Source organism: Ambystoma mexicanum, chromosome 2q, assembly GCF_040938575.1.
Source record: "Ambystoma mexicanum isolate Mex_15411 chromosome 2q, UKY_AmexF1_1, whole genome shotgun sequence".
Taxonomy (NCBI): domain Eukaryota; kingdom Metazoa; phylum Chordata; class Amphibia; order Caudata; family Ambystomatidae; genus Ambystoma; species Ambystoma mexicanum.
In genome coordinates, this window is record NC_090924.1 from 216421485 (window position 1) to 216437592 (window position 16108).

General features: G+C 49.2%; 1 protein-coding gene across 6 annotated transcripts in view; it reads left to right on the top strand.

Annotated features, from left to right (window-relative positions):
* The window catches only part of CCP110 (centriolar coiled-coil protein 110), a 1154773-nt gene that overhangs the window by 582183 nt on the left and 556482 nt on the right, over nucleotides 1–16108 (top strand). The window lies entirely within an intron of this gene.

Consider the following 16108-nt stretch of genomic DNA (forward strand, 5'->3'; position numbering starts at 1 on the left):
GAGAAGGACTGTGCGTTTTGCGGCAATATGTCGGAGCGGACCATGAAGGACCGCCATCAACGTCTCGCCAACTGGCTGGAAGGGAAGAGTCCGTCAGGCGAGAAGAAGAAGAAGAAATACGAGCGGTCTTCTAAGACCTTTGAGGACGCCCCGGCGACGGGGGGTCCAACACAAGGCCAAGCACCGCGAGTCCGCTGGCACCGGGAGCGCCGAACGGTCGGGCTCTATGGGCGCCAGGCAGGGCGCATCCTCCCCGGCACCATCAACCACGAGCCAACGATCTGGTTCGGGTAAGAGGAAGGCCGAGCACCCGACGAAGCTCCTGGAGAGGCCCCAGTCGAGCTCGAAGGCCCCATCGGAGGGAGAGCGAGGCAGTGTCACTCCCCCCAAGGAGAAGGCGGTGAGCGCACCTAAGGTGGTGAAAGCCTTAATCCATCCGGCCAAGGCCTCTATCGAGACAGTCGCGGCGGCCCTGGCTCAGCCTGTGGAGGCTACACCAGTGGTGGCGACCTCGGGGCTCAGAGTCTACCTGCCACCATGGAGGGAGTCCTCTTTTGTGCCCATCGACAGGACCCCCGTGAAACCTCCGACGGAGAAGAAAAAGGGGGGGCAGGAGGTCGTCGTGGATTCGGCCTCAACCTCTGAGGAAGAGCTGATCGAGGTCTTAAGCCACGGCGTTGGCGTGGAAGAAGACCAGCCCGTCGGGAGGGATCCCGACGTAGGAGACGACGATAACGTCGAGGGTGCTGACGGGGCCCCTGACCGCCCGTCGGACTCCCCTCAACCAGCGCCGCAAGGCAACTCGGCGGCCATTGTGTTGGCTATACAGTCCTTATGCTCGGAGATAAGGACGAGACTGCCGTTACCACCAGCGGAGTAACTGCTCCCGACGGGGGACCCGGAGCCAGGCCCTTCTGGGAGCCCTCCCCCTAAGAGAAGGATTCATCCTCCACCTCCTTTTCAGCCATCGCGCCCTGTTCAGCCCTCCTCCCCGTCCACGACTCGTGGGGATGATACGGGGACTGACACGGCCGCGACGGGTACGGACAACGAGGTTTACGACAAGGATCTGCCGTCGTCACCTCCCACCCGGGCTTCCCTGCCCGACGTGATTGGATCGTTTCACTCCATGATCGCCAGGGCATCCAAGCTCTTCCAGCTCTCTCCGGAAGAGAAGAAGAAGGAAGGTTTCCTTTATCAACGGCGCGAGGCCAAGAGGAAGACGGTCCTCTCCGTGCCTCTACTGGACGAAATTTGGGATGAGGGCCTCGCCCTCCTCAAGAACCCATCCACGACGCCGGCTAGAAGGGATCGGTACGAGAAGAAGTACCGTGTCCCGGACGCGGCCCCTTGTGCCTCTGGGCACAGCCGACCCCGGACTCCGTCGTCTCCGCGGCGGCCAGGAAGAAAGCGGGGGGGGGGTGCGGCCTCTACGTCGACTTGGATACGATGGGACGCAGGGTCATCTCGTCTGCAGCGACGACGATTAAGGCGGCCAACGCCTTGGCTATCGTAGCCCGCTACGACAGGGAGCTGTGGTACAAACTGGCCCCCCTGCTGGACTTCCTACCGGATGACAAGAGGGCGGATGCCCTAGAGATCTTGCAGGAAGGAGAGGTGGCGTCGGACCACGCCATTACGATTGCGACGGACATCGCTGACACTGGATTTCGCCAGTTGGGCAACGGCGTGTGCCTTAGGCGGCGTGGATGGCTCAAGGCTACTGACTTCCGTCAAGACCTGCAGACCAGAGTCTTGGACATGCCGTTCGATGTAAACAACCTGTTTGGGAAAACAGTGGACGATTCCCTTCAAGCCATCAAAGCAGACACGGAGACGGCCCGGGCTCTTTGGGTTCTCCAGCAACGGCGGCCGCCCTTTCGGAGCGGCGGAGGCAAACAGGGTGCCTCCAAAGGTTCCGGCAGCGGATTTTCCACCTACCGTCAAGCGGCCCGTTCGTCGTCGCAGGAAGCTTACAGGGGACGAGGCAAGTCAGGCGGACCCCGCCGTCGTCGCCAAGGAGGTCAAGGCGGCAAAGCCTCGTCGAAGCAGGACTGAACCGGCCATGGGGTCGGGCCCCCACCGAAGCACCCCAGTGGGAGGCCGGCTGGCGAGCTTCGTCAGCGTGTGGGAGTCCATCTCCACCGACCGTTGGGTGCTGGACGCCCTAGCCCAGGGTCACGCGCTCGAGTTTCAAAAAAGGTGCCCGCGCGTCCCCCCTGTGACCAGGAAAGAACATCATGTCCCTCAACTTCTCTTGGAGGTAAAGGCGATGCTCAGGAAGGGCGCCATCAAGCTCGTCCCAAAGAGGCTTCCGGGCTCCGGAGTTTACTCAAGATACTTCCTCGTGAAGAAGAAGACGGGAGGATGGCGTCCCATCCTGGACCTACGACGACTGAACAAATTCATCAAGGCACAGAAGTTCCGGATGGTCACCCTCCAACACGTCCTGGGTCAGCTGGAGGAGGGCGATTTCCTGTCGTCGTTGGATTTGGAGGATGTCTACTTCCATATTCCCATCCTAAAGGGACACCGAAAGTTTCTCAGGTTCGTGGTCCAAGGGCGTCACTATCAGTTCAGAGCCCTTCCCTTCGGACTAAGGTCGGCACCCAGGGTGTTCACCAAGTGCCTCCACGTCTACCCCTACCTGGACGACTGGCTCATCCGAGCCAAGACGAAGGAGCTCGCTGTGGAGCACACGGCAAGGACCGTCCAACTTCTCACGGACCTGGGATTCTCCATAAACTACGCCAAGTCCCACCTGGTGCCCGCGCAAGACGCACTGTTTCTGGGAGCGAAGCTCGACACAGTGTCGCTTCTGGCCTCTCCGTCGGAGGAAAGGACGAGGGCCATTCTGGGCAAGGTGCAGCGGATGCTGGTTGCGGACGCGGCCAGAGTGAGGTCCATCAAGTCCCTCCTCGGAATGATGTCTTCTTGCATTTACCTCATCCCCCTGTGCAGGCTCCGGATGCGCCCGTTGCAGGAGTTCCTGGACGCGCGCTGGATCCAGACGACGGGCAGCTTCGAGGAGAGGATCACACTCGACGAGAGTTTCCGACGGGCGATCCGGTGGTGGGGCACCCGCGCCCATCTGACGGCGGGCATGGACTTCCAGACCCCCCGGCCACCAGGAGACAGTGACCACGGATGCCTCCCTGGAAGGGTGGGGAGCGCACACCGAAAATCTGCACGCGAGAGGCCTTTGGCTCCCGATAGAGAAGTCCCTCCATATCAACGTCCTGGAGCTCCGTGCAGTGTTTTGGGCCCTCAGGTCCTACCTTCCGTCCCTCAAGGGCAAGGTGGTGAGGATCTTCACCGACAACACCACCACCATGTTCTACATCAGGAAACAGGGCGGAACCAGGTCCCCAGCCCTGTCCAGGGAGGCGCAGGATCTGTGGCATTGGGCCGTCGCCCAAAGGATGTTTCTGGTGCCGTTTCATCTGGCAGGGATAAAAAACACCATCGCCGACTCACTCAGCAGGGAGCTGCGCTCGTGCCACGAGTGGGAACTACGACAGGATCTAGTGGACCGCCTCTTCCGACGGTGGGGCACACCCCAGATCGATCTGTTCGCGACGGCGACGAACTCCAAGTGCCGGAGCTTCGCCAGCAGATTTCCCCAGCCGAGGAGCATGGGAGATGCTTTCTCGTTCCCCTGGGAGGGCCTGTTTCTATACACGTTCCCTCCATTGCCATTGCTGATCTGGCTCATCAACCAGCTCAAGAGGTCACAGTGCAGGGTGATCCTCGTCGCACCTGCGTGGCCGAGGCAGATATGGTTCCCGGACCTTCTGGACTTGTCAGCGTCCCCTGCCAGTGGACGCGGATCTGCTCTCCAGGGAAGGAGGCGCCATCCTCCATCACGACCCGAAGTCGCTGAACTTGCAGGCCTGGCTCCTGCAGCGTTAGTTTGGAGGATACGACATACCGGCCGACTGCAGAGAGGTTCTTGCAAAGGCCAGGGCGTCCTCAACTCTTAAATGCTACGGACACAAATGGAAGAGGTTCTCTGTCTGGTGCCACGAACAGAAGATTAACCCTCTGCGGATTACGGCTCCCCAAGTGCTGCCGTACCTACTGACGCTGGCCAAAGCTGGGAGCTCAACGTGGTGCTGACCAAGCTCATGGGACCTCCGTTCGAGCCTCTTGCCTCGGCTCCGTTGAAGTTCTTGTCTTGGAAAACAGCGTTTCTTGTGGCCATCACCTCCGCACGACGGGTGGGAGAGATCCAAGCCCTTTCCTGCAAGGCCCCGTACTTGACTTTTCACGACACGAGGGTAGTGCTCAGGACGCACCCCTCCTTCTTGCCCAAGGTGCCGTCGGACTTACACCTCAACGAACTGTATCATGTACTGTCATCGGTTGGCAAACCGACCCCTGCCTGGCCGTCCGAGAGCCCATTCCACCAGAGCGATCGCAGCTACCACGGCGTTCCTATCTGGTGTGCCCTTGCTGGACATCTGCAGGGCTGCTACGTGGAGGTTGACGCACACCTTCACAAAATTCTACTGCGTCGATCGGGATTCCAGGGAGGAGTCCAGGGTCGGCCAAGCAGTGCTGCGCAACCTGTTCGCCTAAGGTGAGCCTGGTGAGGAGGTAAGATTTGCTTAATGTTGAGTTTGATGTGATGCTTAATGTTGAGCCTTTGCCACCTCCCGTGGTTGTGCATGTGTGTACTGCTATGTGTTCTTTATTCATGAGCATGTGAATCCATGCCAGACCCCATGCTGGAGAAGGAACAAGTTACTTACCTGTAACTGTTGTTCTCCAGCATGGGTCTGGCATGGATTCACATGCGAACCCTCCCGCCTACCCCTCTGCGGCTCTTCACTTGGTCATACTGCCACTTCACGTGCTACCAAATCTGAAGATGGCTGCCAGAGGCGGGGCTTAGGTAGAGGGCAGTCATTGGCTGTGGTCAGTATGACGCAGAGATCAGTGATTGGTTACTACTACGAAAGACAGATCAGAAACGAAACTGATACTGGTTTTTTCTTTACCAAGGATTCCCAGCCTGACGACGGGGAATATTCATGAGCATGTGAATCCATGCCAGACCCATGCTGGAGAACAACAGTTACAGGTAAGTAACTTGTTCCTTAATCCTGTGGGACTGCTGATCACATCCCTGAAGGTGAGTAAAGAGATGGCTGGCAAAGAGGCCATGTGTGAGTGTCTGCAATCAGGTCTGGACACCGCTGACATCATCAGCAGGGCCATGGCGGCAAGCACTGTTATACACAGATTTTCGTGGCTGAGGAAGTCAGGATTTGTACCTGATGTACAATCCAGACTCCTTAACATGCCCTTTGACGGCTCCCATTTATTTGGTAATAAGCCTTAATAAGCTGCAGACCTCAAAGGCGGCAGCCAAGTCCTTGGGTGCCACCGTCAGGCAGTTACAGCCTTTTCTCCCCAGCAGATCATCTTGGAGGGATAGGTCTTTTCGCTACTACTCCTCAGTTGGAAGAGCGAGAGGACAGGCGGGTCAAAGAGGACAACGAAGATTCCCTTGTGGTTGACGAGGGAGACGTGCAAAGCCCGCCCACGTAGCAGCATCTTTACCATCAGCCGCTGCTTTAGCTGCCTCAAAACCACTCTGAGGCGGTTCTCATTATGAGTTTCGAGTTCTGCCATTCGGGCTGACCTCCGTCCGAGGGTTTTCACCAAGTTTATTGATTTATATAGTGCACCAAACCTCTGGGCATCATGAAGGCGGTGGTGGCAGCAAGTCTCAGTAGAGGGGGTGGGGGGGATTTACGTCTACCCTTACCTGGACAATTGGCTGATCAGGGTATGTTCACCCGAACAGGAACATCTCAGTATCACCTGCCCCTTCCTCCACAGACTGGGCTTCTCCCTCAATTACAAGAGGTCCCACATGATACCATCTCGGAGACTCCAGTTTATTGAACCAGTCCTGGATGCATCCTTGGGAAAAGCCTCGCCACCCGAGGTGTGGGCTAAACCCATTTTGCAGATGGTCACCAAGTTTCAGAGTGCCCAGAGTCTTCCAGCCTTCGACTTTTTGAGGTTGTTCGGCCTAATGGCACCCTGCATTTTTCTGGTGCCAGATGCCTTAAATTGGCTTTCAAGACTCAATGGTCCCAAGTTTCAGGCAGGATGTCAGACCTACTTCAGATTCTGAGCAGAGTCAGAGAACCTTTTTGGCAGCCATGACCAGAGATAACAGTAGTGACGGACACCTCACTCACGGGGTGGGGAGCCCATGCCAACGATCTGAAAATCTGCAGTCGTTGGTCTCCATCAGAGTCCACACTACACACCTATTGGAGCTGAGGGCAATCAGACTAGCGCTGAAGGCTTTTGTTTCCTTCTGTATGGGGAAATAATGTCCTGATAATGATGGACAACACAGTGGCCATGTACTACCTCAGTAAGAGAGGACACGTAGGGTCACTACTCCTGTGCAGAGAAGCAATGCAGCTCTAGTTCTGGGCAATTCAAGAAGGAATCTCCCGATCAACATTTCACCTAGCTGGGGAGGAGAACATGGCGGTGGACGCTCTGAGCAGGCAGAGCATAGATTCCCACGAATGGGAACTAGCTCAGGAAGTTCTTCAAGAAATCTTCACCCTTTGGGGAGCCCCTCAAGTGGATCTGTTCACAACCAGTGTCAACAGGAAGTGCGCACTGCTCTGCTCCAGGGAATTTCCCCCAAGAGGAGTTCTAGGAGACGCGTTCGTAGTGGATTGGGAGTTTACACTCCTTTATGCGTTTCCTCCAGTCCCCATCATTCCTCACGTGATCAGGAGGTTGAGAAAGTTTGGGTAATCCATGATCCTAATTGCCCCAGATTGGGCCAGGAGAACGTGGTACTTGGACCTTCTGGACATGTCCATCTGCCCTCCAATACGTCTTCCACAAAGAGAGGACCTTTGCTCGCGAGAGGAGGGTCGAGTTCTCCATCCAGAGGTGAAGACACTCAACCTTCACACATGGTTTCTGAGAGTCCGAGATACAAGGATTGGGACTTCCCGGATGACTTAATGGAGATTTTGCTTTTGGCCAGAACGCCAGCAACAAAATCCTTATACTGCTGCTGTTGGAACAAGTGCTGTAGCTGGTTTAGGGAGAAAGATGTGGACCCTTTTCAATGCGATACACCTTTGGTGTTGTAATTTCTGCTGCATCTAGAAAATCTGGGGCTGCAGATTGGAACAGTCCAGGGTTATCTAGCAGTGCTTTTCATATTCAAGCGCACCTCGGAGGAGGCATCCTACTTCAAAATACCCTTAACTCATTTTCTTAAAGCACTCACAAATGTGTTTCCTCCTACACCATTCCAAATACCAACTTTGGACCTTAATTTGGTTTGAACGTGTTCTCCTTTAGAGCCACTCCATTCCTGACCTTTAAAGTTGCTAACTTGCAAAACTATTTTGTTAATAGCGATAACATCAGCCCGCAGGGTGAGCGAGTTACAGGCATTATCCTGTAAACCCCAGTTTACCACCTTTTACAAGGATAACGTCCTTAAGGTCAAACCCTCTTTTCTACCTAAGGTTGGATTACCATTTAGCACAGAAAATTGTGCTTCCGGCCTTTTATCCTCCACCTCATCCTGGCAAGGAAGAGGAAGGATTTCATAGACTCGATCCGAGGAGAGCTCTAAGCTTTTATGTTTCAAGAATGGCAAAGTTACGACAGCACAACCAACTTTTCATTGGTTATACAGGACACAAACTAGGTCTGTCAGTTACCAAACAAACTCTATCCAGATGGATCATACTGGCTATTTTGGAGTGCTACAGGCTAGCTGGGAAAGATCTCCCAGAAGGCTTAAGGGCTCATTCCACTAGGGGCATGGCAACTTCCTCTGCCCTTTAGATGGGGGTTCCGATAAAGGATATCTGCGAGGCAGCTACTAGGTCCACCATCCACACGTTTACAAGTCATTGTTTGGACACCTCTAACAATGAGAAGATTTGGGAAGGCAGTTCTATTCTCCATTATTAACAAACATCCTCCAAAAGAACCTAATACTGCTTTGGGAGTCTATCATAAAATGAGGAATACGTGGGAGGACAGAATCCATTCGAAGAACAAGTTACTTACCCCAGATAACGTTCTTTCGACTGGATGTTCCTCCCACTTATTCCTCATCACCCTCCCAACCTTACCCCACTGTAAAATGTCCGAGCTTTATACCTTGCGCTCTTTTAAGTTCTGATAAATTAAAGGCATGTATCAAGGGCGCTAATTCTGCATATGGGTGGTGAAACAACAGAACTGAAGCTAATGGGCGCAGCACATGGTATATGTACTAGATGATGTCAGCCGAGATGGCAGCCCTCGAGGGACATAGTCGACCTTCTCGACGCACAGCACCCTCTGCCGAGAATCTTTTTCCAAAGCAGCTGAAGCTGAAAACAAATATCATAAAATGAGGAATACGTGGGAGGAACATCCAGTCGAAAGAATGTTACCAGGGTAAGTAACTTGTTCTTTTCGAAGTGTACTTGGGAACAATGCTATGTGATGCCACTTTTAGTTTTGTCAAGGGGTGAAAGGTCGTGTTCCAGGGCTTCCCATTATGTCACTTTGGGGTGGGGTCAAATGACATCACTTCCTGTGATGTCACCCGAGGTGAAGGGTTGTGTGACGTCACGTCCACTAGCCCTTGCATTTTGATTAAATGACGTCCCTGCTAAACTTCCTCCTAAGCACCGAATAAAGGTGTTGCTCTGCGTATTGTGTTCTGTGGCAATTCATGTGTATATAAAACGGTATAAATAAATGCTCCTCTTTACCTGCCCAGTGTGTGGCAGCAATATTATAAGATGGCAAAGGAGAAGCCTGTGGTTCTGTGGCTTGGGAAGGGAAGGGTAGTAGTTGGCATGAGAAACCAGTTGCTGGTGGAATGGGGAGACAGAATGGTGCTTCTTAATGGCCATAGAAAGAAATATTCAATTTTAAGTGCAAGAAGATAAAGTGCAGTGACCAAACAATAGTTTTTTGCCATCTGCAGTTTATTGCATTTTACATTTTTAAGGAAGAATGCAGTGCATACTTGAGTCCAATGTATCCAGTAATTCAACGCATGTCTGCAAGTTACTTTTCACACATAAACACAGCATTGGAAACTCAGTCAGAAAACCTCAGTTTAATGCTGTGCAACAGAAGTATTTTTACTAAATGTTAGAAAATACTAACCTGAAGCCATTATTGGAACTTTTAAAGTAAGCATGATGATAGCAAGGTGGAGGTAGGCATTGTCAAACTATGGTGGGTGAATGCTGTTGGGTGGGTTGGTGAGTTTATTCTCAGACCGGGGCGAGCTAGGTTGGAGGGTTGGGTCTTGGCAGAAAGGGGTCTGACGGGGAAAGCTAAATTCTACAGACCATACCCCTGGCTCTAGCTCCCTTAGGTTTCTCTGTCCCAATATCTCATTTATCTTCCAGGGGTTTTGTTAACCCGTCTTTCCATATGCCTCTCTTGGTTCACAATAGTTTCTGTGAGCCGTTTGGCTGATTACAATATTCAGGTTTTTTGAGCTCCCGTAACCCTTATTGTTACTTGGTACTTTCTGTCTCTGGCTAATTATGCCCCCGGTATGCGGTTAGAATAATCCTTTCTTCTTCCCCTTTCACTCTGTGGTCTCTCCGCCCCTTACTCGACTATGAGCAACCCGGCCACCTTCTATGTTGTAGGGCTTGCTTCAGTGAGGTGGTGTCTGCTCAATAGCAGTGGTTTTCTCCAGAGCTTTCTGGCATTCCCACCCGGGCACAAGTGTGTTTTGTGTTTCGTTTGTCTCAGCATTTCACTGTTTCTTGGCTCCCTTGTTGCGAGCAGAGGATTCATTCCTGTCACAAGTTCTGGATTCAGTGTTGTTTCTCGGGCACCAGGCCCACTACGTCTTCCACGTGGTCGCAGCTTCAGATAAGGCCAGCTCTGCTCGGCTCGCTGACTTTTCATGGCTGTGTTGCGTTGCAGCATCTCTCGCCTTTTACTGCCTCCCTCCATGCAACTGCCGGCTCTGCCTCTCAGTGACACACGTCACAGGTTCGCCTCTATGCATTGCTGCTTTTCCTCCATTCAAGGGTGATCGGGCATTTATTCTCACTCTGTGACCAAAACGGGGCTTGTTGTTTATGCTCGGCTGTCAAGCCCACAGAGAGACCAGCTTTGTCTTGAAAAAAACATTCGAAGGCGCGTTCAGTATTGTTTAGAGTCTCACAGCTGACTGTAACATCACTTTCTCGGATTTCCATGTGTGCGGTAACTCTTTGCATATGGGGAGCTACCCATGGGAATGGCAGTCCTTGTCCCCTTGAGGGAAGTCACTCCCAGTGAGGTCCCACTTTCCCAAACCCCTATGAAGGGTTTTGCTGAGCGTGCTCACTTCCCTAGCCTCACAGGGGATGGCTCTCCAAAGGAAAGGAGGGACAAAACCTCCAGATTCGTCACACAGTGCACTTCAACCCAGTTTCACCTTGTTGCCTATTTAACCTTTCAACAACGATTGGCTAACTACATATAACTGCTATCAGGTGTAAGAAGCTCAGGAAAGCTTACCGAGACCATAAAATAGGAAAGTGGCAGCAAATGCTCTCCATACCTGCAAGAGACCCTTCCATAGACTGGAGGGATAACATCTTGCAACCAAGTATTTGCGGTACCAACAATGTTCTTCTTGTTGCTCAAAGGCCTGTGATGGCCCTGGATGGTGTGAATTAGATGGGTGAAATGGTAAGGATGGCCAAATGCATATCGCACATTGGCTAAATCTGCTGGTTTCACCTCACTCACTGCTGCGGACTCCGCCAAATATTGTTATCTCGACAAGAAGTCCTAACTCCAGATAAGGCAGAAAACCGAGACATTTGAAATGTAAGTCACAGTTATAATAACCTGGAGACTTGAAAGTTATTTTTTGATAAAAATTGTGTACTCTAGAAAAATATATAATAGTCGGACAGACCTAAACGCGAATTCACAAGGGTGGAGCTCTCCATCCTGCAAATATATTATGGGATGCAAGAAATAAAACTATTCAAGCTGCAAGCTCCAATTGGAGGGGGGCGGGGTGAAGGGTTACATAGAGGACAACCAGGAAAACTGTGGGAGACAGATCTTCCCATCATACAGGAGAAGGGTGCATGTGGGAGAGAACGCTTCCTTATTAGCAACTGGAATATGGTAGAAGTGGGCAATGAAAATCTAAAAACCCAAATCAACTCGACTATAAAAGAAATTCATGCAAACATCCCAAGTGTTCCGGAAGCCAAACATGCTTTAGGAAAGTGAGCCATAGCATTTTCGTAACATATATACCGTGTCCAGGGATGGTCTTAAGAAATAAAATTACATTTCTCAGTGGAAAATAATTATGGAGCGTTCAACCAAGATTGCATAGTCATGACAACTGGGAAGGGAAACCAGCTTCATAATTGTATAAAAATCAGAGGCTTAATATTCCGCTTTATAATTCATTTTGCAGAACTAATACCTTGAAATAGCCTGACATGAAGCAGCAAAAGTTTACAATGGGTCAAGGGCCAGAGTGCAGAATGGAAAGGCACGCCGCAAGACTAGTCAGGGTTGAAGAGTTTTCCAATGTCGTTTTTTGTTTTCTTTTTGAAAAAAATTCACATAAATCATATATTTCATGGATACAATTTGCATACTAAAATAAACCGTATTGAGGAACATGCAATTTTGAGTGGTACGTGCTAAAATGGGCAGAATTGATGACACCAATTTATCCTCAAATTGTGGTCATATGTCATGTTAGGTTAGCACCTCTTTGGCTAGCTTGTCAACCCCGTCATTATTTTCATAGGCTGACAACCAACATTGTAGTATATAAACTGAAATTGCCCCGCATAGGAGGGTATGAATCTGAAGATCACTGATTGTATGAATGAAGTTGAATACTGAATAATCATAATGACTATAACAATTTTTTCTCCATGAAATGAGAATAGTATGTTTTAAAAAAAACAAAGAGAATATCTATTTACGTGCACTACAGAATCATATTTCCACTTAATCATGTTAACGCAGTAAACAATTGAAGCATATTAGCATATTCATGTTTTAAAAATGTTTTCCAACAATTAAATAATGTTTTTCTACTAATTGATTATATAGAAAGAAATTCATTTGTGTGACCAATTTCAGTTTACAACCACATTGCTGGTTGTCATCCTATGAAAATAATGATGGGGTTGACAAGCTAGCCAAAGAGGTGCTAACCTAACACGACATATGACCACCCGAACACAATTGGTTTGACGGAGTAGGGATTGTTTGGAGTGGTCGGTAAGAATACCCTCTAGTCTCTAATTTAGTCATTACAGAATTGATGACACACATCCAAAATGGATGAGCCTCCTGTGCTTGTGTGAAGCTCTGCCCTTGCAGCAATAATGAAGCAAAAGCCACCTACTGGTAGCTTTTGTTTATTACAGCTGGCTGGCTTTTGCTTCCGTATTGCCAGACATCAGAGAATGCAGTCAGGATCCTGTCTGCTGGTAAGTGCTTTAGATTTTTTAATTTAGATCTAAAATCACTGTAATTATAAATACAACGTTGTTGTATTTATGATTGCAGTAGCTTTCCCTTTGAGTCTCCTGGACTCCGTCCAAAGTACCGGCATTTATAACAACGTTGTATTTACTATTTCCGTGGTTTTCTTTTTAAGTTTCCCGGGCTCTCCTGGCCTGGGGGAGCCTGCGAGACTAAAAGCTGAAGCCACCGCAATCATAAATACAACAAAGTTGTATTAATGATTTCCTTGTTTTTCCACCTGTCCGCCTGTCCATCTCTCGTTACATTCCCAAAACAGACAGGCCTTCTCTCTGGTCTCATTGACTGGTTAAAGAATTTCTCGTGTTCTTTGTCTCTCCCACCTCTCTGAAAGAGAGAGCTTTGCATTCACTAGACATTGCCTGAGCGTTGAAGTTCTATATCGAACTCAAAAAGTATTTTCGCAAGACTTCACAACTTTGTGTGACATTTGGACCTGTTGATAATGGGAAGGTCGTGTCGGAGGCTTCCATTTCCAGGTGGCTATCTGGCTGCATTTCCCATTGTCGTCGGCTCGCAAATGGGCTGCTGCCAGGTAGACTTAAAGCACATTCCACCAGGTCTGTGGCCTCTACTACAGCGTTACTGTCTGGTGTTCCCTTGCTCGACATCTGCAAGGCTGCTACGTGGAGGTCTACCCACACCTTCACAAATTTCTACTGTGTAGACAGGGATTTGAGGAGTTCTGTGTCGGACAAGCAGTGCTTCGCTACCTATTTGATTGAGGTGAGTGTTCAGAGCGGAGTCCCATTGCTTCTATCGAGCTATACCACCTCTGATTGGTTGTGTATATGTGTACTGCTGTTTATTCATGAACATGTGAATCCATGAAGGATACCATACTGGAGATGGAACAAGTTACTTAGCTGTAACTCCTTTTCTCCAGCATTGGTATCTTTCATAGATTAAATGTGACCCTCCTGTCTACCCCACCTATGGCGCGTCTTGGTTCCTACTGCCACATTACGTGCACTGAAGATGGCCACCAGGGATGGAGTTAAGGAGGACTAGTGTGCCGTATGATTAAGTGGCGGCAATAGCCTATATAAGTGACAAGCCGTTTTAAATCTTTAAAGCTAAACTGCTTTAATATTACTGGGGATTCCCAGGCTGGCAACAGGGAATATTCATGAAAATTTGAAAACATGAAATATACCCATGGTGGAGAAAAGGAGTCACAGGTAAGTGACTTGGTCCTTACTCTCCATATATAGAAAATGGAAAAGAAACATGAAAAAATACCCTGGGAATGCACCACAGCTAACAACCATTCCTTTCAGTTCCGGCCTATATTAGGGCTTCCAAAGGCAAAGGTTGCTGCCCAGGGCCTTTTCCCCACCCTCTCACTAGTGGGTTACTAGTTTTGTGGATGTTTGGAACGATAAGAGATCTTGTTTCAGACATGCATGTTGGTTAAATCGGGCGTTCATTGAATAGCTAAGATTAGAAATAAAACGAAACAACCTAGGATAGGGACCAATGATGGATAACACAACCTAGGATAGGGACCAATGATGGATAACAATCAGACGACTGTAGTTCAAGTGGCAAGCCTGTCATTTTAGTTGGTCACATATTCTGCTGCAAGCTGCAGCGCTGCCTGTCGCTACCAATCCTTCGGACAGTCCCCCCATTCTCTCCTTCATGTCGGTTCCAGATTCTGATGCAGTGTTCTGGTATTGGGTGTCTGCCTCAAAAAGGACTGGCATTCAGAATACCCTATTACCTACCCCCGCAGGGGATTGTTGCTGGGAATTCCTTCACATGCTCAAGTCGAGTGGAGTCATCACCAGGGTATATAAATACCAGGGCTCGAGCCAACCCTATACTGTCTCAGAAATCACTTTTGTTTTTTTAATAATCTTAAACTTGGTGTGGTAGAGGAATATCAACATGATGTTCAGTCCTTGGGAGCATGCTAGACTGTGCATGCAAGGAATTAAGTGTGTTTTTTTTTTTAATCACTTCGGAAATATCTTGTCATTTTGACATTTGTGTAGCACCCACATTGATTGTAGACAGGACAGACTCCTCATAGTTACTTTATCTTGCTATATAACCATAAACGTACATAGAACTATGCATACAATAAGATCATCCAGACATAGAGAGAACACACAGATTCTTGACAGTGCTGAATGCAATGAAAAAAATTGATGAATCCTTCGCAATGCAGGGTACACATTTAAAACTAGTAAAATTCAAATACATCAATTTATGATCATTCTAAACTTCAGTTATACTTAAGTTATTTTCCTACGTACCAAGAGTTGTTTCATTCAGGATTTATTGATATAGCGCCAAAGGAGGAACCGTACCATGTGCAACCTTTTACAGCCTTGATGCAGTGGTATGGAATCATTGTTATTAGTCTCTCTCTCTCTCCCCTCCAAGCCTTAGCCAGATAATTGGAAACTGCAAAAATCACATCTATTGCACTTCGCCTTTTGCACAATTCTTCCTTCAATCATGCATTGAATACCTCGGTTTGATCAGCAGTTTTTCCTGTTTCTACATCCAATTTCACTATACTGTGGGCATAAAAAAGGTAGTGTTGCAGGGATTCCTCTTTGCTAGGGCAAAAAGGACTTCTATCTGCCAGTTTATTCCACCTGGCCTTGACTTTGGCTATGGGTAGACTATCGAAGTGCATTTTTAAAAACAAAGCTCTCCGAGAACCACTTTCAATGAGGCACGTAATCTTCCATCGAATAGACCGATACCGTAGCCCATGGATAAATCCAAACACTTGGTTACATATTGGCCTGTAAGGAAGTAATTTGTCTGGTGTTCCCATTAATTACCTCTAGTGAAAACCAGAGCTCTTCTAATTTAGGTGTGTGCAGGAACGTTTTAATGTGTCTGAACCATTTGAGGGGAAGAACTTTCTGGCAGGAAAGGATTTTATTTAAGACAGCCCTGAATGTTATGAGTGAGTCACAGGATCAAATGCGTATCCGAAATGCACAAGTTTGATAGCGATCTGGTCGCTAACGCATGTCAGGCCAAGGTCCATGTGTAACAGTATATTGGGTGTATTATTGTACCACACGTTCCACCAATCTGCACCAGATTTTGTATAGTTACCTGTTGGGACCCTCCAGACATTACTGCCCACTGGCCACCCCATTCCTTTCCCTGAATTTCAGCCCCATCACACATGAAACGGTTGCCTGACATCGGCGAAACATCAATGTGGTTGTAGAAGGTCCGGACAAAGCTAATTTTAACCATCTTCACCTGAGGAACAAAACTCGAAGGCCTCAAAAACCATGTTTCAAGGCCCTAGGACGGACCGTTTCAGAGATGTTTGGAACTCACAACACACTGCGCCAGGGCGAGGACGACAGATGGGGAGAGCGTACAGAAGGTCCAAGTATGCTGCAGCACACCAACTCTCTCCTACCTTCCATGTCGGCTCTGGGGTATGTCAGCCAGCCACACACACCCATTCTCAGTGCAGTTTACTTCAGTGTGCAAAGCACATCAAGCGATAAGCGACTCGGAACAGCGACCTACAGGATCATTGATTATCAACAATTGATGAGTG